Source organism: Somniosus microcephalus, chromosome 4, assembly GCF_052327205.1.
Source record: "Somniosus microcephalus isolate GS21.2 chromosome 4, FLI_Smic_1.0, whole genome shotgun sequence".
Lineage (NCBI taxonomy): Eukaryota > Metazoa > Chordata > Chondrichthyes > Squaliformes > Somniosidae > Somniosus > Somniosus microcephalus.
The window spans coordinates 305,214,413-305,235,165 of record NC_140990.1 but is presented as its reverse complement, the minus strand read 5'-3'; the positions used below and the strand labels follow the sequence as shown (position 1 = coordinate 305,235,165).

The following is a 20,753-nucleotide window of genomic DNA, read 5'->3' as shown; positions in this document are numbered from 1 at the left end:
TTTCTTTTTTAGAGTTGATGGCCTAGAGTTTTATCATTGGTAACTGGGTGTAGAGCTCCTGCTGTTGGAAGTGCCTATTGAAAATGTGGGCGTGAGCCTCCCCCTCACAATTTTTCTTACATCAATTTTAACCCTGTGGTGGGTGGTGGTGGGGGGGGGGGGTACCTTCAAATTTCCAATATCCACTCCTAGAAGCTGAAACTCTACATCCAGACACTGAAGATGAGAGGAGATCCTATTGAGGTGGCCAAGGTCCTTAAGGATATTGACAATTAAACCCTGAGAAACCGTTTACTATGGTCCCAAGAACAACAACAAAGTAACATGGGATGAGGCATAGAAAAGGTAAGATGAACAGACAGATCAGATAAAGCCAGCTCCCACAGAGGGTGGTCAATGTTTCGAATGGGGATCGGGCGGTCGATGATCAGCCATGATTTTATTGAATGGCGGAGCAGGCTCGAGGGGCCGTATGGCCTACTCTTGCTCCTAATTCTTATGTTCTGTTCTTATGTTCAAATGGTGATTAGGTCTGAAAAAAAGTGCCAAAAAGTAACCTATAAATATTTTATTTTCAAAGAAAGTTGGACAGGAACTTAGCGAGAAAATCGATTGAGGGATATAATTAGCGAATGGTGCATTCTGTTTTTGAACTTTGTGCTGGCCAGATGGACCAAAATGGTCTTTTCTGATTTTGTGCACATCTGTTCCTATGGCACCAGTTCAAAATTCATGAACCACAAGTGAAATAAAATACAGAGACACATACCTCCACAAGGCATAGTGAATACCATAGGTATGCTGAAGCATGGATTCCACTGCTTGGAGAAGTCTAGTGATTTCTGCACAGGGCCTGAAAAAATATCCAAAATGATAGCAGTGAGCTACGCTGCATAATTATGCTCTCGGAGAGTCACAATGCCGCAGGTGAAAGCGGAGGGTCAGGAAGGCAGTGAGGAGGATTCTTAATTAGCCCAAGAAAAAAGTGTTGCCAGTTTAACTAGCGCTAGAGCAAGGGAGACAAATCCAACAATATATAATCAACAACTGTTCCAATTAAAAGTCAAAGTCACCCCAGCACAGGCATTGCTGAGTACAAGTTCTCAATAAAATGTTATACCAAACCTCTTTTTGACCTCGGCCACCCTGGATGCACATCCATTCATCTCCTGCTGCAGAAATGTGCTCCAGTACAAGCGAAGTCTACACAAAGTAGAGATCTAATTTCAATCATTTATTACTCCTTCAATACTTGGTGTGCTGACACTGTTATTTTTATTTTTACCTTGGTCCTTTCCCTTTGTGACTCTGTAAAGCGAGTACATCCTGCTCCCTAATCTAGTGCTCCTTCTAGGCCTGCGCTACTGGGAGAAGAAAGTGAGGTGACCTGCTACTGAATGTCTGAGTGTTCCCAGGATGGTGGTGGCTCTCAACCTCCATCAGTTGGGTCATGGATTGAAACATAGAAACATAGAAACATAGAAGATAGGAGCAGGAGTAGGCCATTTGGCCCTTCGAGCCTGCTCCGCCATTCAATGAGATCATGGCTGATCATCCAAATTCAGTACCCTGTCCCTGCCTTCTCCCCATATCCCTTGATCCCTTTAGCCTTAAGAAATATATCCAACTCTTTTTTGAATATACTTAGTGAACTGGCCTCCACCGCCCTCTGTGGCAGAGAATTCCACAGGTTCACCACTCTCTGGGTGAAGAAATTCCTCCTCATTTCAGTCCTAAATGGCTTACCCCTTATCCTTAGACTATGACCCCTGGTTCTGGACTCCCCGGCCATCATAAACATCCTTCCTGCATCTAGTCTGTCCAGGCCTGACAGAATTTTATAGGTTTCGATGAGATCCCCTCTCAATCTTCTAAACTCCAGTGAGTATAAGCCCAATCGACACAATCTCTCCTCATACATCATTCCTGCCATCCCAGGTATCAGCTTGGTGAATCTTCGCTGCACTCCTTCCATGGCAAGAACGTCCTTCCTCAGATAAGCCGACCAAAACTGCACACAATACTCAAGGTGTGGTCTCACCAAGGCCCTGTACAACTGTAGCAAGACATCCTTGTTCCTGTACTCGAACCCTCTTGCTATGAAGGCCAACATGCCATTTGCCTTCTTAACCGCCTGCTGCACCTGCATGCTTACCTTCAGTGACTGGTGCACAAGAACACCCAGGTCTCTTTGCACTTCCCCTTCTCCCAATCTATTGCCATTCAAATAATAATCTGCCTTCCTGTTTTTGCCACCAAAGTGGATAACCTCACATTTATCCACATTATAGTGCATTTGCCATGTTTCTGCCCAATCACCCAATCTGTCCAAGTCGTACTGGAGTTTCACGACATCCTCCTCATAGCTTACCCTCCCACCCAGCTTTGTGTCATCTGCCAATTTGGAGATATTACATCCAATTCCTTCGTCCAGATCATTAATATATATAGTGAACAGCTGGGGTCCTAGGACCGATCCTTGCGGTACCCCACTAGTCACTGCCTGCCACTCGGAAAACTATGGTGGCTGCCTGGGGATTCCCTCTTTGTACTTGTGTGGGGTGGCTGGCTGGCATGCATATTGTGCACCCTATGTGAACATTTCCCCGTAGGCACTAGCCATTCGTTCAGGAGCCTAGACTTGCAGGTTGCATTTTTTGGGTGAGCTTCACTGCTCATTTTCTGACTTAAAATTGGGTGAGATAGTGCTTTCAGAAACTCCATTTGATGAGCCACATATTTACAAATAGGCACGATTTTGATGATATCTGTGATTCTTTTATTTCAGAGAAGTTTCCCAAAATTTCTTCACTATCTATTTATTGTTTCCTTTTTTTTAATTTTTCCTGTTTTGGGACAATAATTTTTTGACTTAAAATGGTAGATGTTTCTTAAGTATTTATTTCTTCGTTCATTTTTGTGCCTCCTGTATTTGGACATTTTTGTTTTAAAATGGAACTTGATCATCTATACACAGCATGTGACTCAGCAGCCCACATATAAGCAACTGGAGTCTATTTTCCATTGCACATCTCATGTTCAATTTGGTAATGCATTTTGCTGTTTTGTTATGGCTGTAGGGTGTGAATGAACAGAGAGATCTGGAGTTCAAATAATAATACCCTCCAAATGCGAATGTGGGTGGATAAAGCCATAAAAATAGAGGCCTAAAGAGATAATGATAAATCTGTACAAGGCAATGGGTGGTACACAGAACACTTTAATAGAAGCCATTTCAAATGTATAGCATGGATTCACAAGGATGATGCCAGGGATGCAACATTATAGTTATGAGGAGAAACTTAAAATACTGGTATTATTGCCACTGGAACAGAGAAGGCTAAATTCTGGTTTAAGTAGAGTTCCTTATGAGCTGGTATGGTTCTTGGGTCCATGTCCCTAATACAACTTATATCTTGAATGTTAACCTATGAACCATAGGATGCTTTTCCATTTTATAGCAGCTTCTCTTTAAAAAGGTTTTGCACCTCCTCCCAGTACAGAAGAGCAATCACCTCTGAAAAAGCTTAGATGCTGCTGTAAGGGGACAAAAATGACTTCTTAGAATTAAAAGTTAGAAGTAACTATAACTTCTTAGAATTAAAATTAGTGGAAAATAAGTTTGTCTCCTATCCTTGTTTAGGAATGTAGAACCCTGAAAAGACAGGAACTGTAAAACTAATAAGCTGATCTTTTTGTCTTTGCTTAAGATAAGGCAGGACATACAGGTGGGATGAGGTAAGCACTCCTGTCCAGAGCAGGAACAGATAAATTAGCCCGCGAATGCTGTAAAGATGGGTTTCTGTGAACCATTTAGCAACCTCCCTGATAAGGGTCATCGAATGGACACAGTCCTTCGCCTATTCTGTAGACCAATCAATGATTGTAGAAGGAGGGTGCACGAGAGGTGCACGCCTCAAGTTAGGATATAATTGCTGTACGTATTTGATACTCGGTGGAAGAATCCTTTCTCTGGGATGAGACTGAGATTTTCCCCATGCATGTGCATGAATAAAGATCGTGAAACTTATCCAAGGTGTCCGTCTGGTGAATTTGTGGTTGCTATAGGGCAAGTGTTGACCCCTTATCTCAGGGGGTCCACTTGAGAGGAGGGAAGACTTCTCTTTTACCCCAACAATTGGTGTAGTCGGCAGGATACAGACTCTCCGACCCGAACAATGTGGCCGCTGTTGGGGTGAGTATCTTTTAAATACCACCTACAAGTTAGAGCTGATACATTGTGGGACAGAAGGGGAGATAATCTGTATAAAAGAACTAAGTATAACAAATCATGAACTGACGGGAACTGAGGAATAAGCATGATATGGGTTATGAGTAGGTCCTGAAGCACGGCCAATGAGGCAATACCAGCGAATGTATACGGCCGGGGCAGACAAGAAGGAATACAAGAATAACCTAGGGGTGACGTACCGACCCCAGCAATAAAATAGGCGAGTTGCAAGTAGTGCAGAAAGTTTAAGCATACCTCTGACAACAAATCGCCAGAACAAAATTGTTGCAAGTACGGTCTCACTCTGCGAGAGCATTTAAGAGAGGTGCCGCTGACAACAATCCAGTTGCAAGTACCGTCTCACTCTGCGAGAGTAAAGTAAGGGACGTACCGCTGACAACAATTAACCATGGGAAGTGAAAAACTCGAGTGGGGACCGGTGGGGTCTCTGACACGCTATTTAGCAGACAAAAATAAAAGATTAATTGACAAAATGGTTAAAAACGATTGGCAACTGAACGGCCCACCGGTAAAACAAAGAGAATGGTGGGCTAAGGATACAAAATTAAAGGAAGAAAAGCTCATCATTTTAGTGGCTCACGCATATTATGAGTTGAGTAGACGTACTCGAATTTGGACCAAAAACGGGTGCTAAAATTGTACCCGAGTACCAGTAATTTAAGAAAAGGAATGCTGGAATCTCAGTTTGTGTGAAAGTGTGTGTTAAAAGTGTGGAAGTTTTCTGTCTTTGAAAGTGTCTGTTGTGATTGTTTTAGCTCCACCCACTCTTTTTTTACAGAGAGCTAAAAGCTGTTTAACCCTTTGAAGACTTGTCTTGAATGATGGACAAGCGTGTGTTGTTTTAAGTTTGTTAATTGTTTCACAAAAGATAAGCTTCAGCCTTGAAGTTACAGTTGCCAAGGTGCCTGGAAGAAAATTAATTTGAATGTTTACAAGGCATGAGTGATTGTTTTGTTGTTAATGTGGCTTCTTTCTTTCTTTTCCAAGTGATACTGGTTAGTTTACAAAAAAAATTGATCTGGTTTAAATTGGAGTTATGAGGTTAATTAACCTATTAAAACCAGACTTTCATTGTGGCCACGGTGAAATTCTGGTTGGTGTAAATTTGTGTAGACCGCATTGAATAAGATAACTCTACTTCGCGAGAACATCTGATAGTGACAGGTCCCTCTACAATATTTAATTGACTACGGTACTGGGAGCCCTACAGAATGCGGGACTAAAGGTAAGCCCTAGAAAGGTACAGGTAGGGAAGGACGAAGTAATCTACCTAGGATACATAATAACACAAGGGATGAGACAAATGCCCGAAGACAGAAAGGTGGGTTAATAAAGAACAGTACATTGAGAGCCAGGTGATAAATAATCAGAATCAGTGTGACGTGTGGTCATTGAAGGAAGCAGATCAGAGACTTAGGGCTGCTCCATCGGGAGTTTGTGATTCTGTGTAATACAGAGGATTTAAGGAAAATGTCCAGTAATATGAATAAGCTGGAGCTAGGAGGGGATCCTTTTAAAAGCTATAGCAGACGTAGAGCAGGGTGCAAATGAGACTCCGGCAGCATTTGCCGACAGACTATGGCCCACATGGGAGGGGCACTAGGACCGAGAGGACAGCTAGCAGGAGCAGCATGCAACCACTGGCTGTGTGCTTTGATTTCTCACAGTCTCCCGTACTTACAAGCAGCTATAGCAGATTTTGATCCAGAAGATGGGGTAAATACAAAGGCTAAAGTTGTGAGGAAAATGACCCTGCGCTTTGAGGTGTGCCAGACAGATAAAAGGAATATCGGGGTAATGAATAAGCCAAAGGGCAAGGTTTGTGAAATGAAAGGGGGAAGCCCTCAGAGATGGCAGCAGGAAGGGTCCGCGCCAGAGAGTGGGGGGGGGGGGTGGCGGCGGGGGGCAGTCAGGCAGGTACTAGGGATTTTTTGCCAGAACTTTATCCCAGAATATGCAGAAATGGCCCAGCCTATAGAGGATTTGACCAAAGGGGGGAAACCATCCCAGGAGCCGCTGGACTGGGGCCCCGACCATGAAACAGCTTTTGTAAAGTTAAACAAGCCCTCATAAGTGCTCCTGCCCTGGGATTACCAGACCAGAATAGGCCAGTCCACATCTATAACTACCACAATAAGGATCATTACAATGCGGTAGTAACCCAGGTGCATGGGGATAGACAAAGGCCGGTAGCGTACCACTCCACTAAGCAGCAGCCTGTAGCTGCAGGATTGTCCAGATGCATTGCTGCCCTCGGCTGCGCTGCGTGGGCCATCAGAGTTAGTCAACCAATAGTGATGTCAGGACAAATTATCCTACATACCCAGCATACCCTAGTAGAGTTGCTTAACACAGGAAGGCTAAGAAATGTATCAGATGCGCGTAGGGCCACATGGGAGGCGATGCTCAGACCCCCCAATGGCACAGTAACAATAGTTAAAGACAACGGTAACAATCCCGCAGGGTGGATTATAACAGAAGGAGAGGAACATCAGTGTAACATGACAGGAAGTGAAGGGGAAAATAGTGATGTTAGTGAAGCCCCACTCGAGGAAGCAGAAATTGATCTCTATGTAGATGCGTCCAGACGATATATAGACGGGACACCATGAACAGGATGGGCAGTGGTAGATTGCAATGGACAAGTTAAAAGGGAAGGTCGGCTAGAAGGAAGCCTATGGGTTAAGGCAGCAGTATTGGTGGCTCTCACTGAAGCCCTGAGGTTAGCCGAAAGAAAAAGGGTAAACATATATACAGATAGTCGATATGCCTTTGGGGTGGTGCATGATTACATGGTAGCCTGGAGCAGGCGAGGATATATGACATCAGGAGGAGGACCCATAAGATACGAGAATATAATCAAGGAATTAGTGGGAGCCTCCCTCCTACCCCAAGAGTGCACAATAATAAAAATTAAAGCACACATGAAGATCACTGACCGACACCAACAGGGCAATGCATGGGCAGGCGAGGCAGCCAAGCGGGCAGCTGAGAAAGGGAATCTGACCAATGAAGCCCAAGTCGGTGCGTGTGCCATTGGGCCCGAGGAGGTGAACATGCTTAAGGTATCGGAAGAAGCCACCCCACGGGACAGGGATGGGTGGACATGTTATCCCGAGTCCTGATAGAAGCATAGAAACATAGAAGATAGGAGCAGGAGTAGGCCATTCGGCCCTTCGAGCCTGCTCCGCCATTCAATGAGATCATGGCTGATCATCCAAATTCAGTACCCTGTCCCTGCCTTCTCCCCATATCCCTTGATCCCTTTAGCCTTAAGAAATATATCCAACTCTTTCTTGAATATATTTAATGAACTGGCCTCCACCGCCCTCTGTGGCAGAGAATTCCACAGGTTCACCACTCTCTGGGTGAAGAAATTCCTCCTCATTTCAGTCCTAAATGGCTTACCCCTTATCCTTAGACTATGACCCCTGGTTCTGGACTCCCTGGCCATCAGAAACATCCTTCCTGCATCTAGTCTGTCCAGGCCTGACAGAATTGTATAGGTTTCGATGAGATCCCCTCTCAATCTTCTAAACTCCAGTGAGTATAAGCCCAATCGACACAATCTCTCCTCATACATCATTCCTGCCATCCCAGGTATCAGCCTGGTGAATCTTCGCTGCACTCCTTCCATGGCAAGAACGTCCTTCCTCAGGTAAGGTGACCAAAACTGCACACAATACTCAAGGTGTGGTCTCACCAAGGCCCTGTACAACTGTAGCAAGACATCCTTGTTCCTGCACTCGAACCCTCTTGCTACAAAGGTCAACATACCATTTGCCTTCTTAACCGCCTGCTGCACCTGCATGCTTACCTTCAGCGACTGGTGCACAAGAACACCCAGGTCTCTTTGCACTTCCCCTTCTCCCAATCTATTGCCATTCAAATAATAATCTGCCTTCCTGTTTTTGCCAACAAAGCGGATAACCTCACATTTATCCACATTATAGTGCATTTGCCATGTTTCTGCCCAATCACCCAACCTGTCCAAATCGTACTGGAGTTTCACGACATCCTCCTCAAAGCTTACCCTCCCACCCAGCTTTGTGTCGTCTGCCAATTTGGAGATATTACATCCAATTCCCCCGTCCAGATCATTAATATATATTGGCCCAGTAATTCCTGTCGGGGGCTTGCCACGCGTGCAAGCCCCCGATGTGCACTTACCCGGCGCGCCGACATCTGAAACCTGGCCCGCAGTGGATTTCCTGTCAGTGGCCCGGTTCTGATCTCGGCGCGCTGTGCTAACCTGACCCAGCGGCGTAGTTAGTGCGATGTGCCGGCTGGGATCAGGTGAGCACTGTTCAGCCAATCAGGGGAGGGGAAACTTCATTCATAAGTTTGATAGTAAAGACTGTCAAACTCATGAAAAGAACGGCACCCCAAAACACTACTTAAACTTTAAATAAAATTTTAAAAAGCACCCCAATAATTAAATTAACTATGAATAACTTTAAAAAACTATTTTAAACAATTAATCAAATTTTTGAAAAAAATTAATTTTTAAAAAATAGGGTCTAAAACTAAACTTACCTTACTGTAGATTCTTTAAAAATAATAAACCTGTGGAAAAAAAAATTCTAAATTGTACTAAAAGCCCACTTACCTGTAAAACTAAGTACTTACGTGTGGTTTTTCAATGCGTAAAAACCGGAGCCCTTTACACATGCGCAAATCTGTAAAAATACAGGAAATCCAAGTCGCACGCGCTGCCCAATACCGCGCATGCGTTCAGCCTCTTAACCCCTTGGGTCAGAGGACAGGAAATGCCGGTTTTCAGCGCATGTGCTGTGCATGCTGAAAACCGGCAATTCCTCCTGGCACACGCGTGAGTACCCCGTCCGTACTCACGCATTGTGACAGGAATTACTGGGCCATTGTGAACAGCTGGGGTCCTAGGACCGATCCTTGCGGTACCCCACTAGTCACTGCCTGCCACTCGGAAAACGACCCGTTTATTCCAACTCTTTGCTTTCTGTCCACCAACCAGTTCTCTATCCAAGTCAATACCTTGCCCCCAATCCCATGTGCCTTAATTTTGCACGCTAATCTCTTATGTGGGACCTTATCAAAAGCCTTCTGAAAGTCCAAATACACCACATCCACTGGTTCTCCCTTATCTATTTTACCAGTTACATCCTCAAAAAATTCCAGTAGATTAGTCAAGCATGATTTACCTTTTGTAAATCCATGTTGACTTTGTCCGATCCTGTCACTGCTTTCCAAGTGCTCTGCTATTACATCTTTTATAATGGACTCCAGCATTTTCCCCACTACCGATGTCAGGCTTACCGGTCTATAATTCCCTGCTTTTTCTCCACCACCTTTTTTGAATAGTGGGGTAACATTAGCTACCCTCCAATCCATGGGTACTGTTCCAGAGTCTATCGAGTTCTGGAAGATGACCAGCAATGCATCTGCTATTTCTAGGGCCACTTCCTTAAGTACCCTGGGATGTAGATTATCAGGCCCTGGGGATTTATCAGCCTTCAGTCCCATCAATTTTCCTAACACCATTTCCCTACAAATACTGATTTCTTTCAGTTCCACCCTTTCATCAGACCCTATGTTCCCCGGCATCTCTGGGAGGTTATTTGTGTCCTCCTTTGTGAAGACAGTACCAAAGTATGTATTTAGTTGGTCTGCCATTTCTCTGTTTCCCAATTATAAATTCCCCTGATTCTGACTGCAAGGGACCTATGCCTGACTTCACCAATCTTTTTCTCTTCACATATGTATAAAAGCTTTTACAGTCAGTTTTTATGTTCCCTGCAAGCTTACTCTCATATTCTATTTTCCCTTTCTTAATTAATCCCTTTGTCCTCCTTTGTTGAATCCTAAACTGCTCCCAATCCTCAGGATTATTGCTTTTTCTGGCCAATTTATATGTCCTCTCCTTGGATCTTATGCTATCCCTAATTTCCCTTGTTAGCCACGGTTGAGTCACCTTTTTTGTTTTATTTTTATGCCAAACTGGGATGAACAAATTCTGTAGCTCATCCAATCAGCCTTTGAATGTTTGCCATTGCCTATCCACCGTCAACCCTTTGAGTGCCATTCCCCAATCAATCCTACCCAACTCGCTCCTCAGACCATCGTAGTTTCCTTTATTTAAATTGAGGATCCTAGTCTCTGAGTCAACTACTTCATTCTCCATCTTAATGAAGAATTCGATCATATTATGATCGCTACAACCCAAGGGGCCTCGTACAACAAGATTGCTAATTAATCCTTTCTCGTTACATAATACCCAGTCTAAGATGGCCTGATCTCTGGTTGGTTCCTCGACATATTGGTCCAGGAAACCATCCCATAAACACTCCAGGAATTCCTCCTCCACAGTATTGTTACTAATTTGGTTGGCCCAATCTATATGTAGATTAAAGTCACCCATGATGACTGCTGTGCCCTTATTGCACGCTTCTTTAATTTCCCTTTTAATGCCATCCCCAACCTCCGCCTTACTGTTTGGAGGTCTATATACTACTCCCACTAATGTTTTTTTTTTCCCCTTAGTATTTCTCAATTCTACCCATACAGATTCCACATCATCAGGGCTAATATCCTTCATTACAATTGTATTAATCCCTTCTTTAACCAGTAATGCTACCCCACCTCCCTTTCCTTAAGGGCAGCCCCTAGCCGGACTACAGGACTGACGCCCTTTGAGTTAATGACAGGAAGGTCAATGAGACTGCCCGAGGTACTGGTCACAGGAAGTGAGGACGTACGACCATATAAAGATAGAATATGGAGGTTTGTGATGGAACTCTGTAAGCAATTACATGACCTGAAAGCACAGGCTAGGGATCAGCAAGTAATTAAAGACTTAGAGAACGACATCAAGGAACAGAAAGTCCAAATACCCCAGGTAGGCAGTCAGGTAATGGCAAAGATAAAGCCAGAGAAACCCGGGTTCTCGCCAAAATGGACCGGCCCCCATCAGATAATAATGGTAAGTGACACGTGCGCATGCGTAGATATAAGGGGCACCGGCAAATGGAAACCCTAATTAACCGGTGATGACCGGGAAATATTATGTTTTACAGGATCTGATCCCTTATTGGGGGAGCCACGGGAGAAGCTGTGCAGGCCGACCAAAAGAACTAACAAGGCCTGTATTACAGAAACTTGAGCGACGTTAGCTCTGATCAGGAGCAAACGGGGGATTGGTAATAAAGAAAACCAAGGATAAAATACACTCTGGGGCACGCCAACGAATAGTTACGGTGTTCCTAAACCTAACGGATATAACCATCCCCAGCTTTTGTGGAAAGGAAACCATAAGCCTGTACAATAACTTAACCCTACGAGCTCTTGAAGGCCCTGAATCAAATGACATTTAATGTGAAAAGGAAAACAGGTAGAAAAGGGGACCGGGAGATAAGAGGGATACTAGAAATGGCAGGCGTGGGATACGTGGCAGAGGTTGCGACGGTGAACACTATAGACCTGCATACCATAGACGATCGGGTTGATGCCCTAATCCGAATCTTACAAGAATTGTTGGGTAGGGAAGGAGATAACCAAAGACTGCAGGCACAGCTAGGTGATGGTATGGAGGGAGAATTGCTACAAGTGGCCCACACGTTGCGGGACCACGCCAGAACTATAAATTTGATAAACAAAGCAGGAGAAGACATGAGCCAGCAACTACAGTCGGAAATAGTTTGCGCAGGGTACGGAGCATGGATACTTAGTGAAAGAGCAACTCCAAAATGGAGAAGTGCCGGATTGGATACCGAATGATGTATTTACCAATTGGACCTTAGATAAAAACATGACTCATACGTGTGAGGTACGGAGGAATAGTCATGCGTGGATACCAAAAGCTAGATGCATAACCGGACTTTTAAATATCATAGGATTTGTACTATCAATACCGCAATATGATGTAACAAAAGGAGATGCCTTATACCAAACAAACAATATAGGGGAGATAAGGAACCAAACTCGCTTGCGCTACCATGACTTGTCCAGACATGTGATTAAAGAAAACAACAGTATGAGGGGTATTAACATAGATGACTGTTATAGAAATAACCAAGTTGTTTTTGTTGAGTCTGTGTTTCCAAATGGAGTTATGCTGAATAACTGGACATAGACTACAGAAATAATTAAACAGGTCTTTAGCAATTGAGGGTCAGGGCTGAACTGGAATACACTTTGCTCCACAGGGTTTATATACCGGTGTGGTCACCACCGGTACTACAATGTACAGGAGCCATCAAAAAGTAGTCCATCACCTTAAGGTATCCTCTTAAGGTGGTACAGGTTACATACACTACAATTCCTCCCCTTTTAGCTTAACAGTGTACACCCCAATTTAAACATTACATGGATAACATATATACAACTTTCACACAAAATTGTTCAAAGATTCAGTCTCTGAGGAGGCCTCCTGATCCGGGCCAGATAACGCCTTTCAGGGGTCTCTGGTTCTCGTTGCTGGGGTGACTCATCCATTTGATCTCCTATGGATTGAACATCATCATGTACGTTCGAGTCTGAGGTAGATGCTACAGGCTCAATAACTTCTTCAACTGGTGTCTCTGCCGTAGACATGGGGTCGACCCTTGTTCTCGATTCCACAAGTTGGTCAGCATGACGTCGTATTACGTTCTCTCCAACGTCTACCGTGTACATCAAGGGTCCTTGTCGGGCACGAATTGTTCCGGATTGCCATTTATCATTCCTATAGTCCCTGGCCAACACTGGTTGTCCTATTTCGAAACTCCGAGTGGCCTTGTTATTTACGTGCTGGAATTGCTTGTTTTCGACTTCCCTACGCACATTGGGTTTTAACAAATCCAACCGGGACCGCAACCTCCTGTTATAGAACATTATGGCAGGGCTTTGATTTGTCACTGCATGTGTGGCGTTTTGATATGCCATCAGGAAATTGTCCACCTTGTGTTGTAGTGGAATATGGTCTTTGCTCATGGCCTTTATCGCCTTTTTGAACGTTTGTACAAATCTCTCGGCCAACCCATTTGTAGCCGGATGATATGGGGCAGATGTATAGTGTTTCACCCCATTCTTTTTCATGAATTTCTGGAATTCTTCTGACACGAACTGTGGTCCGTTGTCTGAACATATTTGTTCCGGCAACCCATTCCTTGCAAATATGGTTCTTAGAACTGCGATCGTCTTTTCAGAGGTAGTGGTCGACATCTTAATCACTTCTGGCCATTTAGAATGTGCGTCTACTGCTATCAAAAACATGGAATCCATGAATGGACCTGCAAAGTCGATATGCACACGTTGCCATGGGGTTGAAGGCCATTCCCACGGATGCAGCGGTGCAATTGGAGGTGCGTTTTGAACTTTTTGGCACCCTGAGCAGCTTTTAGTCAGATCCTCTATTTGTTTGTCGATACCTGGCCACCACACATAATCCCTAGCAAGGCTTTTCATCTTGACTCCCCCCAGATGACCTTCATGCAATTCCTTCAGAACTCTCTCCCTTAATTTAGGAGGAATAATCACCCTTGTTCCATACATCAATGTTCCTTGACAGACGGACAGCTGTTCTCGTCTGGCTGAGAATGCTGGTAACAGTGGGTCGCCATGTGCTGGCCATCCCTTCACTGTCAAACCGTAGACCCGAGACAGTGTCGGGTCGTTTCAGGTCTCTCTCTCAATACCCGCATTGGTGACTGGTAAGCATTCGATGATGGTCGAGTGAAATATCTCGACAGGGTCAACTGCCGGTGCCTCTTCCGCTGTAGGTAGTGGCAGGTGCGACAGCCCATCAGCATTACCATGTTGCTTTGTACCTTTGAATTCGATATCATATTGATGTGCCCCTAGGAAAAGGGACCATCTCTGAAGCCTCTGCGCCGTCATAACCGGAACACCCTTCTTAGGGTTAAAAATGGAAACCAATGGCTGGTGATCTGTCAGCAGCGTAAACTTTTGGCCTTGCAGGTAATGGTTAAATTTCTTAACTCCCCACACGAGGCTGAGAGCCTCCCTATCTATCTGAGCATAGTTGCGCTCTGCGGAGGTCAATGATCTGGATGCGAACGCGACTGGCCTTTCCAAGCCATTTGGAAACTTATGTGAGAGCACTGCCCCGATACCATATGGAGAGGCATCACAAGCTAAGCGAATAGGCAGCGTTGGGTTAAAGTGAGCCAACACTTCCTTAGAGGTGATCAGTGCCTTGCCTTTTTGAAAAGCCCGCTTACAATCATCGCTCCACTTCCATGGTATTCCCATTTGCAAAAGAGTGTTCAGCAGGTGTAATACCATGGATAAATTTGGAAGAAACTTATGGTAATAGTTAACCAACCCAAGAAACGACCTCAACTGGGATACATTTTCCGGAGCGGGAGCTTTCACAACAGCTTCAATCTTGTCAGGTGACTTATGGAGCCCCGCCTGGTCAATGACGTGGCCGCAGTACGATATTCGCTTTTGAAAGAACTCACATTTCTGGCGATTAAATCTGAGCCCATATTCTTTCAATCTGGTGAGCACCTGCTCCAAATTCGCGAGGTGATCCTTATCATCATCTCCTGTAATCAGAATGTCGTCCAGGTAGCATTGTGTGCCTGGAATTCCCTGCAATACCTGCTCCATGGCCCTTTGCCAAATCGCTGGAGCCGATGCCACTCCAAAAACCAGTCTATTATACCGATATAAGCCCTTATGTGTGTTGATCGTGAGATACTGGCGTGGCGCTTCATCAACTTCCATCTGTAGGTACGCCTGCGCCATGTCTATCTTGGTGAAGTGTTTCCCGCCAGACAGCGAAGCGAAGATATCTTCAATCCGCGGAAGCGGATATTGCACCGTGTGAAGAACCGGATTAACAGTGATCTTGAAATCGCCACAGATGCGAACCTTCCCAGGTTCCCCCGGCTTGTTGCTCAACGAACGCTTCATGACAGGAACAATGGGTGTGGCCCATTCGCTCCTGTCCACCTTTGACAGTACTCCTGAACGTTCTAGCCCTTCCAGCTCTGCTTCCACAGCAGGTCGTATCGCATAAGGTACCGGTCTGGCTTTGAAAAATTTTGGGTTTGCATGTTCTTCAACCTTGATGTTTGCCGTAATTCCTTTCAGTGTTCCCAGTCCCTGTTGGAACACCTCCTTAGCATCGTCCAATATTTTGGACAGTCGTTTAGGTTTGACGTCGTCCTCTTTACAGGAATCTACAGTTAGTGCTTGTATGGAATGCCAGTCCACATTTATTCTCCGGATCCATTCCCGTCCCAGTAGTGGCGGACCTCCATCAGGTAACACATACAAGTCAATTTCCTGACTTTCTTTACCATTGTAGACCACGTTTACTTTTATCTTTCCGATGGGGTATACTATTTGCCCCGTGTATGTTTTCAATACAATCTCCGTATCCCTCAGGGGAATGTGCGAGAATAACCTTTTGTAATCTTGCTTATTCATGACCGTCAATGCCAATCCAGTGTCCAATTCCATCTTCACTTGGACTCCTGCTATCCGAAGCATGGCCCAGATAGTTTGGTGGTCTGCTGTGTTACCCACATTATGTATTTTTAGACAACCCAGTTCCTTACTGCTGGAGTCTGAATCCATCTTCTGTTCATCCGAACTGTTCTCTGTCACCTTGTGTACTTTTTTGTACTTCTCCTGCGGCGACTTTTTGCTGCTGGTCTTCTTTCCTGACTGGCATACTCTCGCTATGTGACCAAGTTTGCCACATTGCCTGCATTCTTTATCTTTGAACCAGCACTGGTTCTGGTCATGCGTTGTCCTTCCGCAACGATAGAACTTTACTGCGCCCAATGCCATTTCATTGGTGCTGAATTCCAATGGCCTTTGCTGTATCTCTGCAGCGCCTCGTGCTGCTGCCTCGTGCGATGCTGCAATGCTGAAAGCTTTGTCCAGCGTAAGATCCTTTTCCTCTAGCAGTCGCTTCTGGGTTCCTTCCCTTAGGAGCCCACACACAAACTTATCTCTCAGTGCGTCTGCTAGTCCTGTACCGAACTGACAGTACTTTGATAACTTGCGCAGTTCGATTAAGAATTCAGCGTTGCTTTCCTCTTTAAGTTGAATTCTTTTGTAGAATTTAAATCGTTCCGCTATCAGCAGCGGCGTGGGGTTTAAATGCTCTTGCAGGATAGTAACAATATCCACGAAACTCTTTCCTACCAGTTTATCTGGTGTTACAAGGTTCCTTAATAACCCGTACGTCTTCGCACCCATCGTGCTTTCTTATCCTCCGGTACCTCATTCGTTGTACAGTAAACTTTGACGCGTTCCACATAAGTGGCCCAATCTTCCACATCGCTATCAAAAGCAGTGATGTTACCCGTTTTTGGCATCCTTGTTGAGTTTCCTTTCCTTCGGATATGATTATTATTTTATTTTATTTTTTTCAAAATGGCGGCTTCCCGCGCTTGGCGGCTTTTCCCGCGCTTGTCTTCTTCCCCCGCCGACTCAAAATGGCGATTACCGCGCTGTTGCCGTTCTCGCCTCCCAGCGGTCCTTTATTTTCCCCTACGCTGCTGCTCTTGTTCCCCGCCGCTCCCGCGGTCCTTGTGGACATAAACGCTTTTCTGGCTGCTGCGCGTCTCTGCCCCGATTGCAGTCCGGCCCCTGACACCAGCTGCGGTCGTGTTCTCCGCCCTTTTCGTCGTTTCCCTCCCCTTCTCTTACTGACAACTCGGCCGACTTCCCCCCCCCCCCCCGTGCCGCTCGATCGGGCTTACCCACCGCTGTCGTCGAAGGGATGTTCACTGATGTTTGACTTCGTGGCCCGAAACCAACCTGGGTTCCCGATTGCCTCCCGTGCTATGCAGTGCCCAGCAGGATGTTGAGGGTGGATGTCCTTGATCGACGCCCATTTCAGAGGCGAAGCTTCCTTTGATGCAACTGCCGCTAGGTAAGATCAGACTCGTCGCCACTGTTGAGTCTGTGTTTCCAAATGTAGTTATGCTGAATAACTGGACACAGACTACAGAAATAATTAAACAGGTCTTTAGTAATTGAGGGTCAGGGCTGAACTGGAATACACTTTGCTCCACAGGGTTTATATACCGGTGTGGTCACCACCGGTACTACAATGTACAGGAGCCATCAAAAAGTAGTCCATCACCTTAAGGTATCCTCTTAAGGTGGTACAGGTTACATACACTACAGTTTTATGCCGAGATCCACCAAGAATGACCAAGGATGACTGTGGTTATGGCCGAACGGAAGGGTGCACATTGAGTAACATGCCAATGACACGGGATTCCGAAACAACCGCCGCCCCGCGGGGGAATGGAGAATGGTGTGTGAGCACCCGCCACCCTGCGAGGTAATGGAGAATGGTGTGTGAGTACCCGCTGCCCCACGGGGGAATGGAGAATGGTGTGTGAGCACCAAGACACGGCCCCTCGGGGGAATGGAGAATGGTGCGTGAGCACCAAGGCACCGCGGGGAATGGAGGATGGTGTGTGAGCACCAAGACACCGCCGCCCCACGGGGGAATGGAGAATGGTGTGTGAGCACCAAGACACCGCCGCCCCGCGGGGCAATGGAGAATGGTGTGTGAGCACCCACTGCCCCACGGGGGAATGGAGAATGGTGCGTGAGCACCAAGGCACCGCGGGGAATGGTGAATGGTGCGTGAGCACCAAGACACCGCCGCCCCGCGGGGGAATGGAGAATGGTGTGTGAGCACCAAGACACCGCGGGGAATGGTGAATGGTGCGTGAGCACCAAGACACCGCGGGGAATGGTGAATGGTGCGTGAGCACCAAGACACCGCCGCCCCACGGGGGAATGGAGAATGGTGTGTGAGCACCAAGACACCGCCGCCCCGCGGGGCAATGGAGAATGGTGTGTGAGCACCCGCTGCCCCGCGGGGGAATGGAGAATGGTGTGTGAGCACCCGCCGCCCCGCGGGGGAATGGAGAATGGTGCGTGAGCACCAAGGCACCGCGGGGAATGGAGAATGGTGTGTGAGCACCAAGACACCGCCGCCCCGCGGGGCAATGGAGAATGGTGTGTGAGCACCCGCCGCCCCGCGGGGGAATGGAGAATGGTGTGTGAGCACCCGCCGCCCCGCGGGGGAATGGAGAATGGTGTGTGAGCACCCGCCGCCCCGCGGGGGAATGGAGAATGGTGTGTGAGCACCAAGGCACCGCCCCACGGGGGAATGGAGAATGGTGTGTGAGCACCCGCCACCCCACGGGGGAATGGAGAATGGTGTGTGAGCACCAAGACACCGCCGCCCCGCGGGGGAATGGAGAATGGTGTGTGAGCACTCGCCGCCCCCGCGGGGAATGGAGAATGGTGTGTGAGCACCCGCCGCCCCACGGGGGAATGGAGAATGGTGTGTGAGCACCAAGGCACCGCGAGGAAATGGAGAATGGTGTGTGAGCACCCGCCGCCCCGCGGGGGAATGGAGAATGGTGTGTGAGCACCCGCCACCCCGCGGGGGAATGGAGAATGGTGTGTGAGCACCAAGGCACCGCCCCGCGGGGGAATGGAGAATGGTGTGTGAGCACCCGCCACCCCACGGGGGAATGGAGAATGGTGTGTGAGCACCAAGACACCGCCGCCCCGCGGGGGAATGGAGAATGGTGTGTGAGCACTCGCCGCCCCGCGGGGAATGGAGAATGGTGTGTGAGCACCCGCCGCCCCACGGGGGAATGGAGAATGGTGTGTGAGCACCAAGGCACCGCGAGGAAATGGAGAATGGTGTGTGAGCACCCGCCGCCCCGCGGGGGAATGGAGAATGGTGTGTGAGCACCCACCGCCCCGCGGGGGAATGGAGAATGGTGTGTGAGCACCCACTGCCCCGCGGGGGAATGGAGAATGGTGTGTGAGCACCCGCCACCCCACGGGGGAATGGAGAATGGTGTGTGAGCACCCGCCGCCCCGCGGGGAATGGAGAATGGTGTGTGAGCACCAAGGCACCGCGAGGAAATGGAGAATGGTGTGTGAGCACCTGCCGCCGCGCGGGGAATGGAGAATGGTGTGTGAGCACCCGCCGCCCCGCGGGGAATGGAGAATGGTGTGTGAGCACCAAGGCACCGCGAGGAAATGGAGAATGGTGTGTGAGCACCCGCCGCCGCGCGGGGAATGGAGAATGATGTGTGAGCACCCACCGCCCCGCGGGGGAATGGAGAATGGTGTGTGAGCACCAAGGCACCCAATATGACAGTTACGAATAAGGGAGGGACCACCTCCTGTGCCATCACGGATACTGATTTCTGCTTTACCCCACAAGAACAGACACATATAAACGGGTATCTATATATCTAAAAGGATCGATCTGTCTGTCTGTCTATGCATCACTCAAAAGTTATAGAGCGTACCTACACATATGTTATATCAAAAGAAAGCTTATGATTAGAGAAGTCTCCTAGGCATATTTACTTTTTGGTCAAACAAAAATTGTTCGGACAGTAGACAAAAAACGATCAAAAAACGGAAAGAAATCTGCTCATTAGCGGTTAACCAATCCTACCACTCATTAGCGTTGAGTGACGCGATGGTTGACCAATCTGCGCGCTGCATCATGGTGGTGTTTCATGGCATTTGTGGGCAGGGCCTAATCCTTCAAACTGCCTTTAGTGAGGTGAGTGGCGGCCATTACAGACCGGCCGGGCCTGAAGCTCAAAAATTTCTCTCTCTCCTTCCCCCCCGTCTCTCTCTCTCTCTCTCTCTCTCTCCCGAAGCGGGAGTACACCCTCGCGGCCATCAGGCACCATTCCCTCCTTCCTCCTCGACCAGCGAAAAGCAAGCTGCAGCTAATCGTGACAGGTGAGGACGGTGTTTGTTGTCCGGTGACTCGGTCGGTGTGCCACAGCGCAAGCTCAGCTGGGGTGACTCGGGCCGGCCCTGAGGCGCTAGGGAGGGAGAGGGGAGGGAAGAACAGAGAGGAAAGCAGGGAGAGACAGGGGGTGGGAGAGAGAGAGGGGGAGGGAGAGAGAGAGGGGGAGGGAGGGAGAGAGGGAGGGAGAGGAGAGGGGTAGAAGGAGAGAGAGGGGTGGGAGGGAGAGAGAGGGAGGGAGAGAGAGCGGGGAGGGAGGGGGAGAGAGAGAGGGGAGAGACAGGGGCAGGGAGAGAGAGGGGGGCGAGAGAGAGGGGCAGGGAGAGGGAGGGGGAGGGAGAGAGAGAGGGTGAGGGAGGGAAAGAGTGAGGGGTGGGAGAGGGAGGGAGTGCTCACCTTCTTCCTTCCATCCTTCCTTCGCAGGGGTCCATCGGGCCAGGCCAGAGGCGCTCCCTCCCCCCCCTCTCTCTCCAGGCTAATCCCAAACTAAATCCAGCAGTCTTTCTCTCTCTCTTCTCCCCTGTCTCTCTCTCTTCTCCCCCCAGTCTCTCTCTCTCTCTTTTCCCCATCTCTCTCTTCTCCCCCCAGTCTCTCTCTCTCTCTCGCCCCTAGTCTCTCTCTCTCTTCCCCCTGTCTCTCTCTCTCTCTCACTCCCCGTCTCTCTCTCTCTCTTCCCCCCAGTCTCTCTCTCCCTCTCCCCCCCAGTCTCTCTCTCCCCCCGTCTCTCTCTCTCTCCCCCGTCTC

General features: G+C 47.7%; 1 long non-coding RNA gene and 1 pseudogene across 1 annotated transcript; one reads left to right on the top strand and one right to left on the bottom strand.

The window, feature by feature from the left end:
* Positions 1–277: 277 nt before the first annotated feature.
* On the bottom strand, positions 278–20,638 carry LOC147120570 (uncharacterized). Its single transcript, XR_015078211.1, has 3 exons — positions 20,406–20,638; positions 770–853; positions 278–532 (listed from the first exon to the last, which is right to left on the bottom strand). It is a non-coding gene; the product is annotated as an uncharacterized LOC147120570 (long non-coding RNA).
* Positions 11,550–19,498, top strand: LOC147120571 (uncharacterized; annotated as a pseudogene).
* Positions 20,639–20,753: the final 115 nt, after the last annotated feature.